Raw genomic sequence first — 19876 nt, 5'->3', positions numbered from 1 at the left:
AAAAGGAGATAAAGTTGGGAACCTAAGGAGATGTTTGCTTGTTGAATGTTGTGCTGTAAGGAATGGCCAATAACATTTCAATACAGAAAATTGTCAAAATTTACTAGTTAATATGAATTATTAGGAGGGCCTAATATTTTCTATATTTCTCTTAGAAGCCAGCAAGATCAATAGAAATAAACTTAGCAGAATCTGCCATGTTGGTGTTTAGAGTCATTCACTCACACAGGCACAAAATGTATAATAATCTTTTTTTTTTTTTGCTCCTATAAAGGTGCTCAGTGCCTAATATACCTTCCATATAATCTTTTGGTTGATGGCTTGAAAAGAGATATAATTCCCCCCCACCCCATTATCTAAAATGTAAGCCAACATATAACAATTTTCCATTGGTTAAAATATACACTTTTACACAAGCAATCGTTTGCTTGTTTCAGCAAACATTTCTTAGGTGTCGGTTGTGCTAATGTTCACTCAAAGGTACAGCATAAGTGAACAGTGCGGCCGAATGTGAACCAGATGACCTGCCGCCAACTCTGTCCACTCTTAGCTCACACGTGTTTTGACACCATCCATTAGCCTTGGGGAGAAGTGTTTTGATAGAGGGAGGAAGAATCACAAAGACAGGGATGTGTGCTCTCTGGGTGAGTGGTTATTTCTATTTATTTCTGAAGTTATTCGGATGTCCTTATCTATCAGCGTTACATACAGCTTGAAATTTCCCTAAAATAATCAGCTTGGGAATAAGAATAAGGAAAGTTTCTTCCTCCTCTCCCTCCTTCTTTCAATCTTTTTTTTTTTTTTTTAAAGGACATCTAGTAACAAGGCTGAGGAGTGAGCAGGTTGGTAAGATCAGTCTATATGGGGCATCAAGATATCACCGAAATAAATTAGCCATAGGATGCCAGTTAATCAACTGTTCACTCACGGTTCCCTAAAATGGTCTTGTTCAGATGTGGTAAAAGACCACCTAGAACAGAACATTTAAAACCAACCACAGACAAAGAGAAAGGTTTCTTTTTGGGAGCCACCCTTTGCCGTTGGGTATTTTCAAGATGTCTGTACAAGTTGCTAGGAGCAGCTGTGGCCACAGCACCACCCTGAGCCCAGCCAGCTGACATTTGCCTGGAGCTGGCAGAGACAGCCAGATGAGATCTGGAAACCCCAGAATGCCTGGGGTTGTGGTTTGTCTGATTGCCGAAATTATAAATCCTCTATCAGGCCTTTCAAGAAGTTGTCTGGTCCACAACATTGCATGTAATACACTCACTATTTTGAACAGGGTGAGGTAAATTATTTTCAGCAGCAGCAGATCTTTTGATCCCAGTGACCACGAAATAAATATTAAATACAATTTTAGGAGTGATTTAAAGGGACTCCACATTATTCATTCTTGTCAGATCCTGTTTGAGAAAATGTATTTTTTCCCCTCATTTCCATTGACTCAATTTTTCTCTGTTCAGACATGTGTGTGTGAGTGTGGGGTGTGGGAGAGTATTGTACATGGCCAGCCCCACCCAGGCCTCACCGAAGTTTACAAGACAGTCCTGGAAAAGAAGACTTGACAGGGAGATAGAAGTGTTTCCTGCACCCTCTCCTCCTGCTGTCTGCAATATAAAATATAGGACAGGTGAAAGCAGTTTTTTCACAATTCCTATGAGCAAGGTTTTCTCTCACAGAAAATCCACAGATGGAATAGTTGCCCTTCAGAATACCTTCAAGCATTCAGCATGACCATGGCTTCCTCTAATGGGTCCCAACTCATTTACTAATAAGGAAATTCAGCTTTTAACCACAGATTTGCCATTTCCCTTTTCTACTGCATCCATAGCCATTTGGGGTAACATTATAGGTGAATATTCAAACATAAATGCTATGCAACAACAAAAATATTTGTCATGCTCCCAAATATTTGCCCCGTTTCTCCTCAAAGTTAAGGGGGAAAAAATCCAGAAAACTTACTTGTTTGTATTGTGTATACCTGGGAAGTTTTTCATGCTGAGTAACAGAACACAACTTGAGCTGCCTTGCTTTCTGCTTCCAGGAATGCCAATCAGAGAACATTCTTTTTCAGACAGCCAAGTTTGGAAGTCAGTTGGTTTCTGGTAGGAGGTAGGGGGAGGGGATGGCAGTGGGAAAAGCACAGTGAGTCCTCCGGCTGATCTTCAGTTTCCAAGTGTTTCCGCAATAGCCATCAATGAAAGCATCTCCTTTTACCCACGTGGAGACAGGTAAAAAGACAGCTGAGTAAATCAGTATTAGATGTAGCAACGGAAGCTCAGTCAGAGCATGGAGGGGGGTTAAGGGGGTGGAGGGGGTGGAGGGAGGGCTTTTGACAGCCTGCCATTGGTGAGCTTACCAAAGGCATCTGCCAGTGGGACTTCAGTGGAATGTGAAACCAAATCATTTTCAAGTTAAAGATAGACACAGTATACACCAGGATCTAGAAGCTGGATTTTAACCTCGTGTCTCTCCCTAGAATTTCAGAGAGTCCTGTTGTGATCTCTGTTGTAATTAGCCATTTGGTTAAGGTTTATTCTTTACATGAACGTGCTAAGAATTCATATATGTTCGGGATGTACTGGAATTAAAAGGATTTAAGAGATCATGTACATACTCTAGGGTAAGTGCAAAGATGTTGCTTCTCTGGGAAGGTTAATGTTGCATTTTTCTTTTTATTTGTGTGAATGAAAAAGTGATCAGGGAGATTTTCCAGTGTTGTAACTTTGTTACCTTTCTTGAGATATTTGGCGTTTTACATTTTGTGAAGTAGAAAGAAAGTATTTCAGCTTAGTTTTGAAGATGACCTTGCACTTCTAACTTCAGTTTGGCTTTACCTTTACTTACTTTTCCCTCTATTAACTCCTTAAACACCCTGCATTTCTTGAATTACAACGTCAGTAGTTAAACATGGCACAACACAGACTAAATGTTATTCTGTCCATGATGCCATTGGAGGTGACTGTATTCTTGTGAGATGGAGTTATTTCCCTTGCTTGGCACTATGGCATTTTCTAATTTAAAAAAGGAAAAAAGAAAAAAATAATAAAAGTAGGGGGGGCGGGGAAGTTGGTAGAAAGTGCATAAGGAGCCGTTGGAAGATATTCTGTTTAAAAAAAAAAAAAAGATGAGAAAAATAGGCAATTTTCCATTGAAGAGAACAATTTATTAATAGAAGTTATTTTTTGGTGTTGCCTCATTAATTCCAAGCAGGTTCTCCTCCTCCAAAAAAGCTGATATTTGCTAAGTGAATAGAGGCGTTCTGATTCTACAGAGCTTGAGAGTGGAGGAGGGAGAGAGTTGTCTGATTTGCTGTTGCCTTGCTATGTGCTGAGGATTTCAAAACTTTTTTAGTTAAAAGAAAGAATGACAAACCTTAGTCCTCTTCATGTTTTTGACCATGTATAGGTTTTGTTTCTTGTTTTGTCCAGTGACCTCTCGGCTCTCTTAGAGACAGCTTTTCCAAACTTGCACAGCATTCCTTCTGAATAAATACTGTCCATAATCGTCACAGAGTACATGGTATGAATTGGAAATTCTACTTTATATGGGGAAAATAAATGTGCTGATGTGCTTATTACAGAGCGTGGGGCTGAACAGTTGTTGCACGTAACTGGCCGGGTTTTGTTCTGTCAAATCAACCAGAATCTAATGAACTAAGTTGGCTGAACTAGGTACGAACAACGAATGATAATATGGATCTTTCACTCAACTTTGATCAGAATAAATAATAATACCGCATTACTCTTCTAAAATGAAAAATGAACATAATGAACATGATACTGATAGAGTCACTTAATTTTACAGTTTTGTTAGATCACGGTTAACCTTCCCTAATATCTGTAATTAACCCATTAAGTTGTGAAAGTTGCAGTTAATTTTCACTTCTCTGCAAGTGGATGGCACGTTTGTATATTTTCCCTGGTGACATTGGATGCCGGTCCCCCTTGCTTTACCCAGCTGTGTCCTGAACTGTTGACAAGAGGAGGGAGCCTGGCAGGAATCATAGGTGTCTCCAAGAAATTTGGGAGAGCATGCATCACACACACCAGGACACATACAAACACTTACATGTAAACTTACCTTTTACTTAACTAACATATTTCTGATTGAATTATGCATACAAATAAAATTATATTAGTATGGGGCTTTGTTTTTGTTTTCAGTGTGTCAAAAGAAAACCAAAAAAGGATACAACAGTTAAAAATTCTAAAATGTAAGAATTTTAGACGTATGTGGCCAGATCGCGTTGACAGGAGAAGGGGCCGATGAATATCTCTATGCTGCTGCGATGTCCCTGCGGACATCGTCAAGCTTGGATTTTATTTCTCTGAACATAGTAAGTGTAGTTGTTTTATAATATACATCTGCTAATTCTAATATCTCAAGAGTTACCAAGATTTGTTTCTATTATTATTGCTCCTGTCAGTTCTCAGTCTTGTTTTCTCGTTTGCTTGGATATCTTTGACTATCTGCTGGAAATGTATTTTTAAAATTACTTGTAGGGATAAGTTGAGACCTAGTGGTGATGATGGTCTCCTCCAGAGAGGACTTGGGTTTGCTTCTGCCAGGGCCCCTGGATCAGACCAGAATCACCTTAGTCAAAGGTGATTAGTCAAGGCACCCCTGTGCAAGGAGCAAGGCTACAAATCTGTGTGAGGAACGGTTGATTTGGGGTTCACCTCTACCCTGAGGGAAGATATGACCTTTTGAGGTCCCAGGTGAAAGCTGGGTTAGTTTATTAAAGCCCTCACCTGAGGACCATGGGCTTTGATGTTCCACCGACACCCATAAGGCTGCCCAGCATGAAGCTGGTTTCTCAGACCTTTTGTTCCTGATACTCAGATACCCAAGAGCAAAAGCTTTCAAAAATTAGTGTCTTTATCTGAGTTCTGGTCTTCTCTTGAATGTTCCTGTCTTCACCATCTTATTAACTCTTTGCTGTTTTTACATTTTAAATGTTTTTGATTACCTCAATGAGAGTGTTGGTCCAAATGATCTCATTACTGTTACCAGAAATGGAAAGTCACTCTTCTGCTTTTATAGTCATTTGTTTTAAAGACTCCTCATTCTAGAGAAGGTACCAGGCAGTCTGCTGATATCATTGATCATTCCAGGTCATTCTTCTGATTTGGGGTTTTGGTTGTGGCCTGATCTGTTGAGGCTTTTGTGGAGAACTTCGCAAATGCAAATTTCTGATTGGAAGAATTCATGTGTTCCAACCTGCTTTGAGCTGTGAACAGTACTTAACGGTCCTTTTATTTGTCCCTAGCTGGCCCCTTTTCTTAGTCATCTCTGTAGCCTCTCAAGCCACCTCTACTGCCATCACTCTCAGCTGTTGACCTTGACTCTTCACGCTATCCCTTGGCCTATATGCAGCATCACCACATTTCACAAATTATCGTAAATAAATTCCTTCCTTTCTCTTCTCTCTGCTCTGTTTCAGGTGCTCATCACCTCTCTTGGATATAGTATGGCTCCCAGTTGGTCTCCTGCCTTTAGGCTCCATCCCCAGCACATCTCCCATGCTGGGACCAACACACCCATCTTCTAAAAGTCCTAGACATGAATGGATTCCCCCCCTACTTAAAAATCTCTTGTGGTTCACCATTCCCTTCAAAATGCATTCCTTAGTATGTCTTAGTATGTCAGAAGGCCTCAACCTGTTTCTCTAACATCACCTCCGCTACTTCACTGGTTATCACCAGCACTTTAATCACACATCGTTGCTGCCTCCAGAATATTCCATACATGATCATATGTCTGTACTAGTCTACCTACTAGTTTGTTGGAGTTTTTTGCCCAGAATGCTCATTGTTTACCTCCTTTGTGCAAATCCTACTTCTCCTTCAAGGTTGATCTCATAAGTCACTTTCACTGTCCTGGCAGGCACTGTATCTTACTCATTTTTGTATTCTCAGTTACTGACACATAGAAACCATTCAATACATATTTAAGGAATGAACAAATGACTATTTCGAGGAAGTTTTCCCTCAACAGTTCCTTTCTTACTTTATTCTTTTTCCTTCTAAACATCATTATTCTTTTGACCTTAGACTCCTTGTCTAGAACAGTGATTGATGTCAAGTAGATTCAATTAAAAATGTTTGTTTGGTCATTGTTGTTTTGGTAAGGGGGATGTTATCTATTTTCATTTTTGCCAAATGAGACTGTATACCTTGATTGTGGTGACAGAAGAGATGATAGATGTGTAAGTACGATAAATTAGTTGTATGTTATCAGGGAGATTCATAATCAAAAAGAAAGTCATAGAGTTGGAAAACAGACATGTTTCAACAAATCTAGCCCAGAATGCTGAATAGCACAAATGGAAAAAGTCAATGTGACACAACTAAATTAAAATCATCTCATTGCATACACCTGAATCTGAACCATCAGAAAACATTGGATTATTTTCAGATCACAGTGTGTGCTAGAAGGAAAGAAGTTGCTTGTTTATGTGATACGATATTGTGACCCTAAATCTTAAAGTTGGTTAAAATTTTTCCCTAAAAATTTTAAGGCCTTAAAGTGCAGTATTAATCATTTTGCTATGCTAAGTTAAAAAAACTACATTTACTTATTATAAATTGAATATAGTTGGTAGGAGTCAGAGGAAGAGAAAATATAGCTTATTAATTCTAAGGGTGTTTAACCGATTTCATATTCCTCAGATCATTTATAAATTTTTCACACACTTATTGTATGACTTTAATATGCCAACTCCTGCGATTTAGAAAAATAAGAAACTTGGTTTCTATTTTTTCTTATATAGGGCTCTTTAACCTCCACAAAGACAAAAGCCCTAATATGGATAGGGTCAAAATTTATCTTAAAATTTTTTTGAGTCTAATCAAATGTTCAAAGTCAATATTTAGATGAGAACCCAGATTTCTCCATCACAAAATATGAAAATATAATATTATTGACCTTTTTTTGCTTCATCAATGAAAGAAATTAAGACTAGATCTTGAAAACTGGCAGATTTTAAATTGTAACCTCCAAGTAGCTTAGCTAATTTGTCTTATGAATTTAACAAATCCCTATCAAGCTCCTACCTTGTGCCTTAACTGTGCTTGTCCTAGACAATGAAATTATTTACTTAGCCCCCTTCACTGGACACTGACACCAGAATATGTTGTGTTAAAACAATGGGTGTAATTTACAAATTGCTTTATATTATTCTCTCATTTATATTCTTAATTTATTTGCACTAATCTCCACTTGTTAAAAAGTCACTTTGCCTTTCCTCAACAATTTGTGTTTTTCTCTCAGAAAGCTAAGTTTTAAGAGTTTGGGGATTGCTTTTATTCTTAAAAATCTCATATTTAGCAGATATTTTATTATAGAATATTTTAAAGAGACCTAAACAAATTCTAAGAAAAAAAAGCTAAATAGAAAATGTATCCTTATCACATAGGAAACTGTGTTGTATCTTAACATAAAATAAAAGTGCATCTATTTGCATAAATAAAGCTGGATTCTGCATTCTTGCAAAATATATATGGCATAAAGATGACTCAGAGACACCCTGAGTCATGAAAGCTTCGTAAAGCTCCATGCATTTTAAAGAGAGCAATAGAGTTATTTTTATTATTTTTCCTTTTTAGTCTCATTTTACTTTTGTACTCCCATTCCTATGTAATGTGGTAGCACACAGATTTATGAGTACTGAAAAAATGAATTCACTGAATTAATCATAGTTCAAGAATACAGATGCCTTTATTAATTTTATTAAAAGATGTAGGCTAATTTTGAATGAAATTTATCTTCTCATGCATTGAATTTTCTAGCCTTAGGTGGTTCATTACTACACATTTGTAGAAGCATATTTACTCATCAAAAGATGTTTTTAACACCTCAGGTAAGTGTAACAATTCTCATCTAAAATGCATCCAGTGTTTCATACTATTTTGTGGATAAGAGACACCTGTTGTTATTTTCTTTTATATATGATAAAACTAAGATGCACACATATGAAGTGCTCCAGATATACTAGACGTGGTTTCCTGAGGTAACACACAACCTCTAAATCTCAGTGGCTTATAAAAACCAAGGTTTCCTTCCCACTCATGAAAATTATTCGTCAGGGGTTGGCTAAAGACCCTACTCCACGTTGTTGCTTTTACCAGGAAATGGCCCATGTGCCTTATGCTCACATTTCCTTGGCCAAAGCATGCCATGTGGTCACACCTAACTTCAGCTGGGCAAGTAATACAATCCTACCACTTGCCTAAAAAGGAGAAAAAGCTGGAATATTTATGAAGAGATCTAATGAATTCCACACTTATGGATGATAGGCAGTCCTAAACCCCCAGTAGACCAAAAGGTCTAGATTTAAACTCTTATATACCAGTGAACAGTTTTTGGTCCATACTTGGTAACATGTAGGCAAGCTACCTGCGGTCTGATGCTAACGTCTCTTGTCAGTTTTTATCCTTTGACTTTGAGCCCCACTGAGAGATTTTTGGCTCTCTAAATCTTCACCATTTCTGGAGTGTCTGCGACCTTTCCTGTCACAGCTTCTCTGGTCCTTTGGAGTCCTAGCATTTTACCTGTCCTCACACTTAATCTCTCAGGGAGTTCTGCCCATGGAGAGTTCTAGGAAGGAAAAAGAGCCTCTGATAGGGCAATTTCTATAGAATGTAGAGAGTCAGTGTGCAATGCTAGCACTTTCCCATCTCTAAGAACTGATCCTGTGTAGCAGAGAAATGGAGAAAAAGGTAATTGAATGTAATTCTAATCCCCAGCGCCCACTTTTTCCAGGAGGCAAAAGAAAAGGACTAGGATGAGGGAAAATGCCACAGAGGAATGGTGATCTGTATTACACGTTAGAAATGCATAGTTTTGAATAACATTTGTATCCCTCTGCTACTCTTTTTGCTTTGCATTTAGTTTTAAGCATTAACAAGGTAAAACTGGGGAATTCAGAGATTAATGAGGCACTTAAAAGTTGAAAAAATTATTAAGTCAATATTTTAAGGTCTTTTGGATTTTAATTTAAATCAGCAAATCCAATTTATGTTCTCAGGAGTGATAATTCTAGGAAATGCTATATGGAAGAAAAAGAAAAAAAGATGAGGATCCTAGGTCAGATGAATTTGGGAAATGCTGTATACCATATTGCTCTCTTGGAGATTTATGTGACTTTTGCGTTAAGGGCTCTTAAAGTTTTACGCTAAAGAGACATGCTTGATTTTCTTTAACCGAGTGTTTCTCAAGCTAATTTGAATATATGTATATATATGTATATACACACACATATATATAATTTGAATATATATAAACACATATATCAACATTATTTATATATTAATATATCATTTTTAACACATACTTTAATATACTTGGTAAATTCTGGATAAATCACCCCTAGTTCATTGTATTAATTATTAAAAGTGTGATAGTGGGGTAGCTTATATAATACTTTGAGAACATAAAGCTGAGAATTATAAAGACTTTTAAAAATATCTTTACCTTTGGGTACTTTGCATTCTCTTTATAAATGACATTGATTTTAAACACCAGCAGAAATCAAATCTTAAACTGATAGGGCATCCAATAATATTTATTTAACTTTATTCAGGCATATCATTTGTGATATAGCCACTTATAAGGAGCCTAGCTGTATTCAGCAGAACCCAGAACTCAAAAGGGATTTGCATTATCTTACCCATTTTATTCAAAACTCTAAAACTGTTATTCCATTTTAGAATATGTTCATACATTAATAATTTATTAGACTCAGTTATCTTTTCTTTATGAAGACCGTGTGGAAAGGAAAGTCATCTTCAACATCTGTTTCTTGACTTTTTTTTTTGTTCACCTCCTTTAAGTTCAAAATGTTTAAAGCTTAAAAGGGAAAAAGAAACTGTTGGGTTTCAAAAGATGCTCTACTAAATTTATTATCTATGGGAATTTTTCTGTGCAAGAATAAGGGTAATAGACTAACAAGAGCAAAATGTCCGTCTTTTTCTTTAGAATGTTTGTTATATTCAGTTAAGTGCTGTGACCACTTAAAATGAACTGATTGTTCCATGAAGTTTTATACCACCAGCAGCTCTATTCAAAGAAAATCCTAGATATTTGGTTCACTTACAAGTATCGGGGTGTTTAGTTGTGACAGGGAGCCTGTGTCCTTTTATCACCTTGTCCACCCTGGTAATGTTATTCTGCTTTTCATTTATTTGCATCTCCTCCCTCGATTTTAAGAGTATGAGATAAATCAATACATTTTTCAAAAAGAAAATTATACCTTCTTTCTGTTCCATAAAAAGAGAAATCATTCAATCAAAAGTGTAGACAGCATAAATTCTTAGCAAACGTTTTTCCTCTGATTGATTTTTGTTTATATTTTTCCTTGGGGTTATAATAAGATTCAAAAACTGTAATGATGTCAGCAACACCTCTAAAAATCCACTGCAGGAGAAGCTGAAGATCTTTTCTCAGCACTGCAGGGCTGCTCCTTTGGAACTCTGTGAGTAACCACACAGCAGAACCTTACCTTTACCTCGTTTGCCAAATTATGAAGTCAATTAGATCTGCATTCTGAACTTGCTTAGCACCCAAACATTTATAATGCTGTAAATATGCCGTGTAACCATTTGCCATACACCAGAACATAAATCTAAGTTACTTAGATTTACAGTATTGTAATCTCTCCTTAAAAATGACATGAGGGAAGTGTTTAACTTAATGAGGCAGAGGATCCTGGTGTGCAAGTTACATTGTATTTTTCATTGCACAAGGGTAAATTATTGCTTCAGTCTCCTGTATGGTACCCCAGTGGCCTCAAAGATACAATGTAGCTTCCAGAAATGCCTGCTTTTGTCTTAGGCAATAACTTACTCCACTAGAGTGTGCTGAGAATTACCCATAACATTTCTTGTGGTAGGCTGAATTTCTTGAAGGTCATTCACAGATACTAACTGAATTTGACTTTTTTTTTTTTTTTTTTAACATAGGGACATTGACTGACGTGGTAAGTCTGCATACATTAATATACAAAAGGGAAAATGAGCATTTACTTTGTCTAAAACTAGAAAACAAGCAAAAAAATTCTGAGTAAGAGATGAAATTATAGGACGTAAAATTTTTTCTTAGCATTTTAACCCTGATGTTGCTAACTTTTTAAATAAATAAACACAGGCCTTTGAAGGGTGGTCCATAAAGATTTAGGACTATAATAATTAAATACGTAGTTACATATTTGCAAAAAAAAAAAAATCCTAATCCTGTATGGAACACCAAATTTATGAATCTAAATGTGGGGGGAGTTTTTTAAACAAGCTTTACTTTCTAATAAAGTAATATAGGAATTTAATTAAAACAAAGCAAAAACTCCCCTCACCAATCAGTGTTGCAGCATTTGGGTAAATGTTAGAGCTTGTCAATTTTCAAGGCAGAGACGTTATTCCAGGCTTTCTGCCAAACCATTACTGGTAATCAAGAGACGAAGCACGTGAAAGTACTGTCCCTGGCTTAGTTAGATATGCATTTGCTAAAAGAGAAACCAACACATTTCTCATGCAAGCCATCAGAATTACAATTGAGGAACACATGCACACACGCACACACACACACACACGCACGCACACAATGCTTTTATAAGTCTAGGAATATACACATTAAAATACCACTCTGTGCTTAAGGGGAACACAGTAGCAGACACAGCTCATGTTGACTGGGTCCTTTCTTTATCAATAGAGTGGTTTTAATACCCAGCCACATTTCTCTCAATGGCTGCAATGGGAGGAATTAAATTACTCATATCTGGACAAGATTTGGGATTGCACTATGTACTTAAATTCTAGCAACTATTTAAAATCTCTCATTGATAAATGGGTGGTTTAGGCTGCTATTTTCTGTTTTTTTAATTTTTTTTATTTAAATGATTTGGATAAACATCTGTTTCCCCATAGTGCTAAAAAAACAATTTATGTGATATAATAGTGATGTCAGAAAGTAATCAAAGCAAGCATTTTTATGAAAGGAAGACTGAAGTGTTTTAAGTTCTTTGGAGGGAGGAATATTGGGTAAATAACTGAGTATTTGCATATATTTTTTTGACCACTGGAGGGCTCTCAGATATTTTTACTTTAATTCTTTAGAAATCAATTTGACATAGCTGTAACTTCAGTAAAACAAATTTAAATCTTGGCACTATAAAGTCTATATAGTCACCTAGCTCTTAAGATGGTACATGTTCTCAAAATACAACAGAAAAGAGCAATCAGATTTAATTTACTGTGTTCTTTCACTGTTTCACAACAAATTTTCACAACGAATTTACTCTCCCCAAAAGTAAACAAAGCCAAATAAAACAATAAATGCATACTCTCAAGGCGGATGGCCTGGAGCCAGAGTTAGAAATGGTCTGCCATGTATATCAAGTTCTTTGAATTCTCATGTATTTGCATTTACTCAATAATAAATCTTTGTTTCATTATCATAAAAGTTTTTTTCTCCAAATTTCCAGGAAGATGTACCATGTTTATCCAATAACTTCTCATCCTCCCAAGTTGCTGCTGGTATCCTTTAGAATTTCCTTTGATTACAAATCTCTTTTGCTCAAGAAGCATAGGTGTAGGTAGTAAGAATGGCAAGAAATGCAATTAAAATATATCAACCACTCTGGACAGTGATTTTAAAGAAGATAAGAATGGAGGCAGACGAGAGAGGGAATATTGCAACAGTCTGTTCATAAAACATTAGAAGATTTAACTGATTCCATAATGCCAAGGTTAGATGGACCACAAGAGTGGAGGTTCCCATATGTTTTATAGTTTAATTCTTTAGCAATCTATTTGATATAGCTGAATATTCTCAAAATGGACATTCTACGCAGAGCACATGCAAAAAAGAGACTACACTTCATAGTTTTCTCATAGTTTTAACCCTTCTGCAATACTGTGAATACCCACTAGGAGAGATGGGAGAAATGTTTGTCACTGTCACCAGCACTCTTAGCGCAGAGGTGTTCGTCCTGATGGGTCCCTCTTCTATCTTTTCATGACCTCTTGGCTTCTTGTGGACATCTCCCATGCACACTCAGAACTCCGAGTTTTGCTGGCCATTTCTTCAACGGCTCACATAATCCATTTTATCCAACGTCAATAGGTCAGAAGATATAGAATTACACAGATCAAAGAGGAGAAAAGCAAAAGAGGTAACATTCTGGTGCTCAGTGAGGAAGATTATTTCCAGATGGTTATGCTTAATAAACAGTGAAATGCAAGGGGGAGGATTATAATAACCGTGCTTAATCTGGAAGTGGCTATGATTCCAGATCCCTGTGATTTGAATCTGGAGTGGCTGTGGTGCCAGTTTAGGGGAAACCAGAAAGCTTCCTCGCTCCCTGATGAAGCTACCCAAACGTTATGCTCTTTTGACAGATTCAACTACGATTTTAAATCTTATTTAAAAAGCTGTTCTCCTCATTTTATATATCTAAATAACTGGATTGGTTATTTAGTAAATTGGAGACACCTTCATGTCCCCAAGCCTACAGAAATATAGGCAGCCTGAGCCACGACGATGACAAGGTTTTGCTGTCACAATCAGGAGTGGCCTTAATAAGTAGTTCTGCCTTTTACAAATTGCTACCTGGAAGAAAGACTTTACATTAGCAATGCTAAAAATAAAATATACATCCCCTAGTATTCAAATGCATAATTCTCAATAACCCTGCTAGGTCAGTTTCTTCATCTGCTTGAAGTATTTAACACCCTGGAGGACACTTCAGTATGTCTTTCTTTTCTTTTCTTTTTTTTTAAAAACTGGGGATAAGGTTGCCTTTTTTTTTTTAATTAATTAATTTATTTATTTATTTTTGGCTGTGTTGGGTCTTCGTTTCTGTACGAGGGCTTTCTCTAGTTGCGGTGAGCGGGGGCCACTCTTCATCGCGGTGCGCGGGCCTCTCACTATCGTGGCCTCTCCCGTTGCGGAGCACAGGCTCCAGACACGCAGGCTCAGTAGTTGTGGCTCACGGGCCTAGTTGCTCCGCGGCATGTGGGATCTTCCCAGACCAGGGCTCGAACCTGTGTTCCCTGCATTGGCAGGCAGACTCTCAACCACTGCGCCACCAGGGAAGCCCCACTATGTCTTTCTATTCAAATATTCAGATATTTGATGAAAGCATTTCTTGGGTTTTTTTATGGATTCAGGCAGTATAATGGTGAGACCTAGCCATAAAAATGTCTAAGCCCGAATCGTTTCTTTCATGCTTTAAGGAACTTATAAAATCACAAGAGCAGATTTTGAACTTTTTTTTTCTTTTGAGAAAAGTTTATCCATCTCTTTGTGTACTGGAGTTACCCATCTCTGTGTGAGAATATGTCAGGCTTCTTAATTTTTCCATGAGAATATCAACCTGCTGCCTTTTCACCTGCTATTTAAACATATAGATCTTTCTTCAGTCAACCGCGTAGAATATCGGCCCTTATAGCAACTATCAAAAGATTTAACCTTGAATTGACTGTGTTAAGTAAGAGTATGCCAAGATATGTTCTCCAAGTGCTATAGTAAGTTGAATCACATACCTAGGCCTCATTTTCTTAACTGTTCTCTTCCCTCTCCATACACATATAATGTCATTACTGAGGAACCGTTCCATTTTGTGCCCTTGAGTCCCGTTCCAGTTTACCGTAAGACATGGCACTTTGGGAAAATAAAGAAAGAATGATATTGAACAACTGCAGTAACATTGTGCCAAGTGTTACTTTATATCTTCAGAATAAGGGACTATGCCATACAATTCTCATAGGAATTTGTGCCAGGAAAACATTTATTTCTCAAGATAAAGTTGTAAACTTCCTTTACTGTACAAGGAAAATCATATGATCTATCAATTTCCCTTTTTGTTATGACTGCCCAAGTTACTTCTTGTTTCATAATAACGCTCATCTGTCTCATTGGGGTGTCATTCGTGCTTTCCCCATCTGTTATTTCTGACTCAGGTGAGAGATCAGTGCTCCACTGTTTCTCATCATCAAGCAGACAGTAGTATTTGTTGATTTAATATGACTTTGTGCTGTCTGTTATGTTTTTAATAATGAAATACTCCATGTTAAAAATAGGAAGTAAAATTTCAAATCCTCAGGGATGGTGAACAAGACTGTTGAGAATAATGGAATAAATATAAACAGTAACACTTCTTAGGGGCATTTGAAACTCATTTTTTCCAAAGAGCTTGATGATATCCTTTTATCTGTACTCCAGTTTTGCCCAGAGTCTATATTTATTGCTATAAGTCAGGTCACGTTGTATTTTACTTAGTTTTATTTTCAGTGAGTTTTCACTTTCTTGGCGTTCGCATCAGAGGACCGTTGACAGAATAGTTAAGCAATAAGGTTATGCTTATTCCTCTGCACACTCCCCTCCCTCTTTGATAATGAATTTTCTAATATTATGCTGGGTCCAGAGAAGCTCAACTCTGGATTGAGTCACCAAATTTTAGAGCTGAGAGTAGGCTTAGACATCATTTAGTGACTCGTACAACCTGTTAGTTTGACAGAAGATGAAAGCACAGAGAGATCAGCTTTGTCCAAGAACACAAGGACCAAAAGTAGCATCCATTCCAGTTCTGTTCTCTTACATCTTAGAGCCTTTTAAAAGTTCATGGCAGCCATTCTTTGGCCCTTACAATAATGATTTGCCCACCTCAATTACTTTTTTTTATGGAGGTCATCCTGCTTTACAATATTTGTAGGCAATATCATGAAATTGTTTTTGATAAGGAAAAACTAGGGATAGAAGGATTAAAAATTGGTCTGTAAAGCATTTTAAGTCAATGGTGACTATAAATCACTGTTTTAGGCAAACACAGTATCGGATAATTCTCTACACACAGAGCAGGCAAATGGAAGCATGCCCTTCAAAGGCTGGAGCAGATAAGTCATAATTCTGTGACAAGCATTACAATCCTCTGAGTTTCTCAATCATTTTTCATTATTCCTTTCTGCCTGTGTCACTTTTAGAAGCTTAGACCAAACCGTTCATTGTTAGGAAATAGTATCTTCGATATTTTCAAGGGCTTTGTGCTGTAAATAAAGAGAGAATTTCAAATCAGTGCTATGTGGAAACATTAAAAAAAAATTACTTGCAGTTTTGACTTAGCATTTTTCACGTTCATAAAATCATTGGTCAAATGAGTGATCCTTGATAATGAAGAGACTCTGTATCTTTTTTAATTCCATTTTTCATTCATTCTCCATCTACTTTGGTCACCAACCATGTGCCAGTTACTGTAGGAGATCTATGGATGCAATCTCTGTCCTCAGGGAGCTCACAGAGTGCAGGAGAAAGCCATGTACACAAGCAAATTGTCATGATTTCATGTGACAGATGCCACGACATAAACCCCAAAAGGCATAATAGAGAGGACAGAGAATTAATAGAGGGAAAGATAAGTGATGTGAAACTTGAAAGATGGCTCCCAAGTTTGACAGGCAGGTTTGGGGGGAGGGGTGCACAATCGGAATGCAAAATAATATTCTGGGAGGAGCAAACATCAGTTTAAAAGTATTGAAGGGGTAAGAAATTATGAAATTCTTAGGTAACTGAAAATGGTTTAATATTGCTAAAGCATAAAATGCATTGTAATAAGTGATGCACACTAAGACTGGACACAGAGGGAGAAATATCATAAAAGGTCTTTAAGACTATGTTAAAGAGGTTAACATTTACACTGAGGCAATGAGAAACCATTCAAGAATTAAGACCAGGCAATGGATTAGTCAATCTGAATTTTAGAAAAACCACTGTTGCCACAGTCTGTAAGAAAAGCTAGAGAACAAAGAACGCAACTCAGAAGAACAGCAAAAAGGCAATACACTACAAATCCCAAGCAAGAAACGTTAGAGCCTGATGTTCTAAGGAAGTTGCAGTGATAATTGCAGTGAGAAAGAAAAGGGAGGATAAACCCAAATGATATTTCATAAGTAGAATCAATAGGATTTAGAGATTGGACAGGAGGCCCTGAGAAAAGTGAGAGATCAAGGATGGTTCTGAGGTTCTGGTTCTGGCAACAGGATGTATGGTAATGTCATTCGTGATGATAGGGAATGTGGGGACAGTTTATGTATGGGAAGGGTGAACACAGTGGCTTTGGACATTTTGAGTTGGAAACTTTTGTGGGACATTCATGTAAAGATGTTCATTTGGCACTTGGATAAATAGGGGGAGGACGTCTTGTGTAGAGATATTGATTTAAAAGTCATTTGTGTATAAGTGGCTAAAGCTATGAAAAGTGTGACCTATCCCAAGGAGAGGTAGACTAAAAGGAAAAGAAGGATGAGAAAGAACCCAGTGAACACTAGTGATTTGGGTTGAGGAAGAGCATCTTCAAGAGACTTTAGGAAGAATTAGCCAGAGTAACGTCACCAAAATGGTGGCCTCCATCCCCCCACAAAGAACAGCAATTAGTCAGATACCCATTGGCAAAAGCAGCTCTGGGAGAGCTCTGGGGTCCACTTAAGAAACTTCAGCAACACAGTGGAACAAAACAGGCGAGAATCACACAAAAAGGAAGGAAAACGGCTTCATCTGCATTATCCCATCCCCAAGTCAGCTTTGCTCAGCCCCAAGAGGGAAGTCCCCAGCTGGAAAGAGGTCCCCTCACTGGGAAAGGAAGAGTGGGTAAGAGACCAGCTTTCAAAGAGGGTGGCTGGCCAAAAGGGAACCCAAATTGAAGGACTTTAAAAAAATATCTCACTTTTAAATAGGATAGACTTGAAAATATTTTAATTGTTTATATGAAAAAGTTCATGGAAGTGGAAAATTTATAGACTCAGAAATAAAGGGGGAATTGATAAATTTCCAGAACAAACTTAACAAGGGAACCCATAGACCAGGCATTTGTGTGCAATACAGCACACTTATTACAAACCAAGATGCACGTTGCTGTTGTGTTTGGCCTATATATTGGTTTTTTAATATGATTAAAAGAAAAACCTATTTGACGTGACTGAATTGTTCAGGGGACTATTTCATGAAAATACCATTAAAAAAACTTCAGCTATTTATTGCAAATTTCAGATGCTGTTTTTTCTTGATCAAGGGAAGATAAGTAGATACAATGCTAGCCTTTAGTCCAGAAAAATTTCCTGCTCTCACTTCTACAAATGATCACCTAGTGTTAGAAACAAGATTTCTTAAAGATCATTATGTATTATGGCAAGATATATTCAGCAGAAAACATTTTCAGAAAGAACTAAATTATGTGGGAACTGGTACTGCATTCTTAATAAAGAAATCAGAACTGGCTTCCAAATGTTGCAGCTAACTCATGTAATCAACGAGTGTGTCTTACCATCAAAAGAACAACTTGAATTGTTATCAGTAAGCCACACTGGTTGAATCCAAAATGCCAGTTTGATATATATGACAGGAGTAACCTCAGACTCTCTAGAAATAGGAAAGATTTTTCTTCTTAGAAAATACCATGGGATGAAAAATGTGGCTGTATGTTCAGGCTCATGGCAGGACCACCACAGGCTAGAACTCTGAGGGGCACCATTCACTTGGAATACATCGGATCTACACAACATGAAAACCCTACCAGTGTAGGGTCAAGGACCAAAAGATGCAGGCTTCACCAAAACAGGGAACAAAAACCTAATTCAGGAACCAGAATCTGAGCCTCAAATAAGATCGAGGAGACAGACTTTGCAGGACTTTCATTTTTGGCTCTGCAGGAGCTGCAATAAAAATCAGAAACAAATCAAAGGGAACTCCATTCATACTGTATATTCCTTAGAATTGGATTTTTAGAGAATATTCTGGCAGATGGAAGTGCCTTTCTTAAAAAAAATGTATATTACAACAATTTTTCCTTTCTTGTTTGCACAAAGGGTTTTAATTTCTCTTTCTAGAGCCTCTGTTTCTCTATTCAGTTTTCACTAAGTAGTCGTAGGAGCTCAAAGGCATCATTGTATTAGGAGAACGTTCTAATCTACAAGCAGTAACTACAGTTAGTACAAGTAGAAGAACATAAAGGGACTTTGGCAAGGCTTTTCTATCCTTTGATTCATTCATTCATTCACTCATTTATTCAAGAAATACTTTTGAGCACCTGTTATGTGGCAAGAAGTGTTCTATATTCTGGCCATCGGCGGGCAAAGAGACTATGAATAAGCTAATGGTCAAGGTCTAAGCACCTGCTGAGAGAGAAGGCATTATGTGTAGTAAGAAATGCAGCCACATCGGTGAATGAGGGATCAATGTTGTTTTCTGAAAGTTGCATTTTTAAAGCCATAATTCTTCCAAATGTGTTGAAAATTGTCCTCAGAAGCTATTTTAACTTTACACAGACGCAGCGCTTTTATAATAGGAAAATGCTCATATTTTCAGCTCAACTTCTTAAGTGGAGACAACACGGCAGATGCTTTCGCTAAGCTTAAGAGATCGATTTGAACTGAATTTTAATTAAAATTGCTCAAAGGGCTGGTGAAAAGTTTTCTCACGATTGTCTGAGTCCATCAAAAGTTCTGCCCCCTCTAAAGAAGGATGTAGTGTCGTAGTTAAATCAAAATAGAAAGGAAAAATTGGTTATGTCGTGAGGTTTCGTTAAATGTTACAATAAAGTGAATTTTCATTTTACTCTTGGCAGTTACAGATATACTAATTTGTAAAGATATTAAAGTCAAGAAATTAGCATTGATGCACAATCTTATGCTGAGAACAACATAATACATTGGTATATGAACGTTTCTATAAAAAGTACCTACTGACTAGTTCAATATCTATTTTTGCATTTTTTTATTAGCAAATGCCTCTTAAGGACTGATGGTCTGACAACACAACTGATTAAATTAAATTTAAATTTAGACTTTAATGTTATTTTTTAATAAATGAATTAGGAAAGCATCAAACGGTT

The 19876-nt window shown here is 37.0% G+C and overlaps 1 protein-coding gene and 1 long non-coding RNA gene across 39 annotated transcripts in view; one reads left to right on the top strand and one right to left on the bottom strand.

Annotated features, from left to right (window-relative positions):
- The window catches only part of LOC309639234, a 47922-nt gene extending 46156 nt beyond the window's left edge, over positions 1-1766 (bottom strand). Inside the window, exon 1 of the long non-coding RNA XR_014251540.1 lies at positions 1529-1766. This is a non-coding gene — a long non-coding RNA (uncharacterized lncRNA). The remainder of the gene's footprint in view (positions 1-1528) is intronic.
- Positions 1-19876, top strand: part of DTNA (dystrobrevin alpha) — a 387334-nt gene that overhangs the window by 103176 nt on the left and 264282 nt on the right. For 24 of the 38 annotated variants that reach the window (XM_082416058.1, XM_082416049.1, XM_082416047.1 and 21 more), the window contains exon 1: positions 2409-2623. The exons of 3 other annotated variants lie outside the window; for them this stretch is intronic. The gene's annotated coding sequence lies outside the window, so the exon portion shown is untranslated. Of the gene's footprint in view, positions 1-2126; positions 2232-2407; positions 2624-4166; positions 4340-19876 lie in introns of those variants that run through there. 11 more of the 38 variants (XM_082416070.1, XM_082416069.1, XM_082416068.1 and 8 more) reach the window with 6 other exon arrangements.

The sequence above is a fragment of the Balaenoptera physalus genome (genome assembly GCF_965194825.1).
Source record: "Balaenoptera physalus genome assembly, chromosome: 12".
Lineage (NCBI taxonomy): Eukaryota > Metazoa > Chordata > Mammalia > Artiodactyla > Balaenopteridae > Balaenoptera > Balaenoptera physalus.
The sequence above is the reverse complement of the archived record's forward strand: the minus strand, read 5'-3'. Positions and strand labels throughout refer to the sequence as shown.